At 37.8% G+C, this 6,643-nt stretch overlaps 2 non-coding genes across 2 annotated transcripts; both read left to right on the forward strand.

Annotated features, from left to right (window-relative positions):
• The first annotated feature begins 5,700 nt into the window (after positions 1–5,700).
• Positions 5,701–5,783, forward strand: TRNAL-UAA (transfer RNA leucine (anticodon UAA)). The gene has a single exon. It is a non-coding gene; the product is annotated as a tRNA-Leu (tRNA).
• Positions 5,784–6,297: 514 nt separating this feature from the next.
• On the forward strand, positions 6,298–6,379 carry TRNAS-CGA (transfer RNA serine (anticodon CGA)). The gene has a single exon. It is a non-coding gene; the product is annotated as a tRNA-Ser (tRNA).
• The last annotated feature ends 264 nt before the right edge of the window (positions 6,380–6,643 follow it).

Here is a 6,643-nt window from a genome sequence, read left to right on the forward strand (position 1 = left end):
TCCCATATGTGTCTCATAGGGAGATAATTTATACCTAGGACTAAATTCTTGTATCAATGTGTTTACTCCTGTCTTAGCATCCACATATAGACAGAGGTATTCCCTATTAATGTTCCTAATTCATTCCTCAAATTAAAACTAAGTAGCCAATGTGAACCTGACTTTGATACAATCTAAGTTCCTGAAACTTTAGGGCCTCATCCCTTGCTAACCCACTTGTTTCAATAATTAATTATATCCTGTCTGCAGGCCATATCCCTAAGACCTGGGAAACTGCCAAAGTTTGTCCCAATCTTCAAAAGTGGGGACAAAAAACACTGTCTCAAACTACAGGCCAATATCCCTTTTCCCAATACTATCCACTGTTATGGAAAAATATTCCCTCCCAATTAAGCCATTATTTTACCCATACAAATTTCCTAGCCACTCCCTATCTGGCTTTTACCCCAAACACTCCACTGTAACGATTCTGTTAAAAAATTGAAATGCCTTCTACATAATGCATACCTTATTCACTTATGTAACTGCTTTTGCAACTATGTATCCCCTGTATTTAACCCTATACACAAGACACACCCACAAATGAGAGGTGACTCCCAAATTCACCACTTCCTGGCAAACCCATTCTAGATTACACAGCAATTTTTACAACAACCACTGCTTACGGACACCTTTGGAAAAAATAAATGGTTAATTCGTTATAACATACATCACATTCAGTTAATAGACAAATGATTTTGTATAAGACTTCACACTAATGTCTTGCTTTATATAATCTCTTTGCACAGTGCTGAGCACATGGTTAGCTTTATAATTTTAAAGACACTCTGCAAATTCATCTGACTAAAGAAAAAATATTTTCTATAAGACTTGTTTCCGGGCAAAGAGCCATTTTGTTTCTGGGCGTTTCGCCAATTGACCCTGAAAAGATAAGATAACGTTAAACCACGGCTTCTTCCTGAAAAATAATAATTATTGGATTGGAACTTTTGCTTGAAGTTTAAATACATGGAGCTTTATCCAGAGCCCTAAGAACTACATTTTTTTATGGCCTCTCAAAAATTAACCCACAGGCTTTTATATAGCTGAGGTTTATATAACTTCTTAACACACAAATAACTTCACACACTCATGCTATTTCCCTACACTCAGTTCTTTTTAATGCTTTCTGTTTTGAACTTTCATAGTTTCACTGACTTCATTCACTACAAATTTATGCTATCTTGTTGCAATTCTGTCCTTTCTCAAGCTACACACACCTATTTCTCTCCATTAGTCAACATTCACAAGTCTAACCCTCATTAACTCTTCCTTCATCTCACCTCAGGACTTTGCTGACTATTTTAAGCAAGAGGTTGAATCCATACACCAGAATATTCCCTCTTTTTCCTACACCGCTTCCTACTCTCTTCCTGCTTTCCTTGACTCTTTTTCCACTGTCTCAAAAGAGAATGTCACCATCACTGTAGATCTCCTCTTCTCCCTCTACTCTGCTACATTTCCATTCTCCTTAAAACATGTAATAGTTATACCATGACTCAAAAATAGCAAGCTTGACCTGACCTGTCTTTCTAACTACTGAACTTGTCTTGTATTCTCTTGCTTGCTCTATTTTCTCAACACCCATTCTCTCCTTAACCCTCTACAATCTGAGTTCTGCACTGCTCCCTCCACGGAGACAATTCTAACTAAAATAACTGATGACCTATATGCTGCCCCAGACAGAGGTCATTACACTCTGCTCCTATTACTCTCTGCAGCATTTGCCTCTGTGGACCACACTCTTCTCTTTTCTCTGTACACACTCTCTCTAATTGACCTAATAACATCTCTTGGGTTTAAATATCACCACTATGCTGACAACACCCTCATTTACTTTTCAACCCCTGACTTTACACCTGCCATACAACCCTAAGTTTCTGAATGTCTCTCTGTTATCTCATCCTGGAAGACCCTCTTTTGCCTTAAACTTAACATGGCAAAAACAGAGTTCCTCATACTTCCTCCCAAACCTGACCCTATTATCTCCTTCCACATTACTCTTGAATCTTCCATGCAGTAGCTCTAAGCACGCTGCTTAGGGGTCACTCCTTCAACTCCTCTCTCATATTCTCCTCTTTCATTCAAAACATTTCTATAACAGTCGTTTTTTCCTCCACAATATCACAAAGATACACCTGTTCCTCTGTTGCTCAACTATTAAAACTCTGATTCAGATCCTCATTCTCTCCCCTCTTGATAACTGTAATCCCCTGCTATCCCAGCTTCCTGACTTTCACCTGTCTTCCCTACTATCTCTCCCAAACGCTGCTGCCAGAATCACTCTACTCTTTAAACTCTGTATCTGCATTTCCCCTCCTGAAATTCCTCTCCTGGCTTCTAATCAAATTCTACTGTTTCTGTACGCTCTCTTTACCTACCAATTAGATTGTAAGTTCCTCAGAGCAGGGACTTCTCTTCCTTAATGTTACTTTTCTGTCTGGATCACTTAATCCATTACCTCTTACCTTTACCCTTTGCTAACTATATGATTACGACGTGCACCACTTCTGTGAAGCGTTGTGCATATTACTGGCATTATATACATGAAAACATACAATACAATATATACTTCAAACACTGCTTATGATCTTTTACCCACATTTTTGAACACAAAATATTCCCAAACATATCCTTATCCCATAGAAATAAAATTGAAATGTGTTTTTACTCGTTAAACACAATACAGAACACACACAATACAAAAAACTTCTCTCATACACAGCCAAACAACATCACAAAAATAAGAAACAAATAAAAGAAAGACATTTCTCCCCTATTACCACACAATTTCACCCTGCAACTATTAATAAAAGTTCTCTTCTCTTTCTTTATTCTCATAAATAACCTGACTTTAAAACTACTCTGATGCTCCGGAGCTTTCTGAGTTAAACTTTCGTATCTTAGCACATTCCTCGCGCTGGAGAAAAAAGTGGGGGCACGCTCTGTGCTGCTGCGATTTTGATTCTCTTTCTTGCAGACATTTGAGCAAAAAATATTCCTGTTTTCGTACGTACTTGCAAGTTTTTGGATGGTGATTTGTGCACACGTGATACTTAGCATGGTTTCTCTTTCACACAGGTAATCATTCAGGAAAAATTCATTAGGGTATCAAATCCATCTAACCACTCTCCATTAAGGGCGCAACAGTTTTACTTGCCGGCACCGAAACTTGAGTTTATATCAGGAAATGATTTATAACCACTTATTGCATGTGGGGAAATGGAAGGAAAAGCTTATACGTTCACAACTGATTTCTGCGGTGTCCACCAGCCGGTCACGCCATGCTTGACTTTTGCCACAAAAACCTCATAAAATCCAAAGATTTATACTACCACAGACACACAGGGATTACTGAAAGTTAGAAGGTTCCACTATGAGCCCTTGCGTTCGCATTCTTACGGATAAGAAAACCGGTGCGGCTACTCATAGTTTCACTCTTCCTTCAATAGTAATTTATTGCAAACAAACTTTTTTTCATTGGGGTGGCATGTTTTTCACTGGGACTTGCATGTGTATTTTCATTTGAACTTGCATGTATATTTTCATTGGCCAACAAAACATATTTATATTGTCTCTTCTTGTTCTCTGTATCCATTCTTTATTATTTTTGTCTGCATACACACAACCTCTAACGGCAAATTCTGAGAACTTTGGTTTCCCATTATTCTCCTCTTACAGTAATCAAATTTAATTGACCTGTACAATACTTCTTCGGTTACAGAAATCAAATTTAATTGACCTGTACAATACTCCTGATACAATAATCAGCGCAAGCTGATTACGTACAACTCTTTTGGCATGTTATTGTTCTGATTTTTTCACCATAACTATACCCAAGAAAACACTTGAATTACTTCAGCGGGTCCAACCCAGTCCTGATAAACCTAATAGTTTTATAACATGGATACAGATAAGACCTTCTAAACAGATATCCATAAATAAACTCACATGGTATGTTAATGACAAGACAGAGCAAATGTACAATCAGGGACCCTTCCTGCTCAGACAACAAAAATATTTATCACAACCCAGGACAGTCTGAAAAACAATCCCTTACGCATACAAACACTCACCTTTATCACCAAAACACCAAAAATTTTAATGGGACTCTCACCTTAATCCCAATAAAACTTAAAACTTAACACTTTAAAATGGATACAGGAACAGACAAATAAACTTATTTGACACTGCTAGGTTAACCCGTCAACACAGATTGAGACACCCTTCAAAACACATCTCTCTACACATCACTCAAAACAACTTTTAAACTCAGGCTTTCCTCAAAAGGTGCCTTTTACCTTGATTCTTACGAGCGCTCAGATTTGAGTGACCGAGGAGTGGTTTTTCCAGGTGCTCAGCTTCCGGTGTTTTTTGGGTTTCTATTCGGTGCGCCATCTGATAAAAGCTCTGTGAAATAACAACACGAGTCTGAGGTTATATTTTGCAGAATAGACAAATAAGTTTATTGCTTGTGCGGTGCACACGCAGAGGAGAGTTTCAAAATAAAACCCCCCCAAAGACATGGTGCATACAGGCATTATTTATACACAAAATACTAAACCCACACCCCCTATACAAGGTTGCGTGTCGTCACTACGTAAGCGTAAAAGGTAAACAAATTATGCACACGAATACATTGAGTTGATGACATTATGGGATGTCTAAATGAGATGATTCAGCAATAATACTTTATTAAGCTGGTGACCTTTTCTCTACATACAGAACCCATCCCTATCACTCTGGCCTTTTTCATAACATTGGCACTTTGCTCAAGGTTTTTCAGTTAGCTGCTTGGTTTATTCTCACTTGAAAGTTGAAAGCAAAAACCTCATTCAAAAACGTCCATCTCATAACCCGTTCACTCAGACAAAACCTAAGATGGATGCTGACTTAAAATGGTTGCATAGATCCCAGTGCTGTTATGTCAGACCCTCCCCTTACGTCAAATTCTCACTTTGTCACAACCATGGCCTTAAAAAATATCCCAACTTTATAAGATAACTCACCATGAAATGCTCCATGAAGGAAAACTATCTATAATAATCAAGAAGATTAAAAAATGGGTTAGGAGGCGCAAATTGTAATAAATGTATAATGCACTTCCCCTGACTGAGTAGAAGAAAGCTAGACATTTTGACTCCATTTATGATATGGGATCACTCTTTTACAAAAAGTAAATATGTAACCCTGTTCAGCATAATCTTGCTGTAAAAAAACTCTAGCATTTCCAGGAACAGGTGAAAAGGCTCCAGGAAGCACAGTTACTTAGCTATGTTGTTCTCCTTCCTCATATATGACTTTTAGGGACACACTGTACATTGCTGAAGTCCATTTTATCCAGATGACAAAATCTCTACGTCACCACCAGGATGGCTGAGTGGCTACGGTATTGGACTTAAGATCCAATGGACATATGTCTGCGTGGGATTAACAATATTGAATTCCTAATTCCTGGACATGTTTATATTGTTGATACTTTTGCCATAGTCCACATATTGATAGTTCATATTTGTCATCATTCATCTGTGAGTGTTACCCATATCCGCTCAAGAGCTTTGCCCTTGTTCTTCTTGCCCTAATTGCACTATGACTCTGCTCTTCTAATCTCTGACATTGCTGAAGTCCATTTTATCCAGATGACAAAATCTATATGTCACCACCAGGATGGCCGAGTGGTTAAGGCGTTGGATTTAAGATCCAATGGACATATGTCTGCGTGGGTTCAAACCCCACTCCTGGTATTGCTTTGTTTTGTCAATTAACAATATTGAATACCTCTTTCCTTGACATGTTTATTTTGTTGATACTTTTGCCACAGTCCACATATTGATAGTTCATATTTGTCATCATTCAAAAGTGAGTGTTACCCATATCCGCTCAAGATATTTGCCTTTGTTCTTTTTGCCCTAATTGCACTAAGACTCTGCTCTTCTAATCTCTGACATCCAAGTTAGATCATTTTCCCTTTACTCCTTTTAACCCCTAATCTTTTTTTTAATGCCCCAGATCTGTTTCATACTGGACATTGAATGTGTTTAACAAAAAGTATTTCTCGTCATTGTTCAAGAACCGAATAGCAGCTTCATTTTACAAAGATAATGTTGTTTAAACAATGTGTACAAACAAATCATGTATTTCTCTTTATGAAAATGTTCTCAAGGTCAGTTGGTTCATATTGGTCTTCATTCATTAGTGAGTGTTACCCAAATCCGTTCAAGAGCCAACTCTGTGACAGAAATCACAGTTTTCAGCTATGTAGTCATGGCCGAGTGGTTAAGGCGATGGATTCGAAATCCATTGGGGTTTCCTCGCGCAGGTTCAAATGCTGCTGACTACGTTTACATTTTTCAGCAGGGAAGTGTTTTTAAACCTTCACTGCACTTTTCATTTTGTTTTTATCTGCTTGTCAAAGCAATCTTTACTTACTGGAATATGTGGCACACAAAAGAAGAAAACACTGTGAATTCTTCAAACATTTCTCAAGTTATACATTTTAGGTTGCTGCTGACTGTAAAACATTTAATAAAGGACTCCATTTCAATCCATGCTTTGTTTTCTATAGATAAGTATCTCTATTCTGCAAGATATTGCTAAGAGGTCA

The sequence above is a fragment of the Ascaphus truei genome, chromosome 15, assembly GCF_040206685.1.
Source record: "Ascaphus truei isolate aAscTru1 chromosome 15, aAscTru1.hap1, whole genome shotgun sequence".
Classification (NCBI taxonomy): domain Eukaryota; kingdom Metazoa; phylum Chordata; class Amphibia; order Anura; family Ascaphidae; genus Ascaphus; species Ascaphus truei.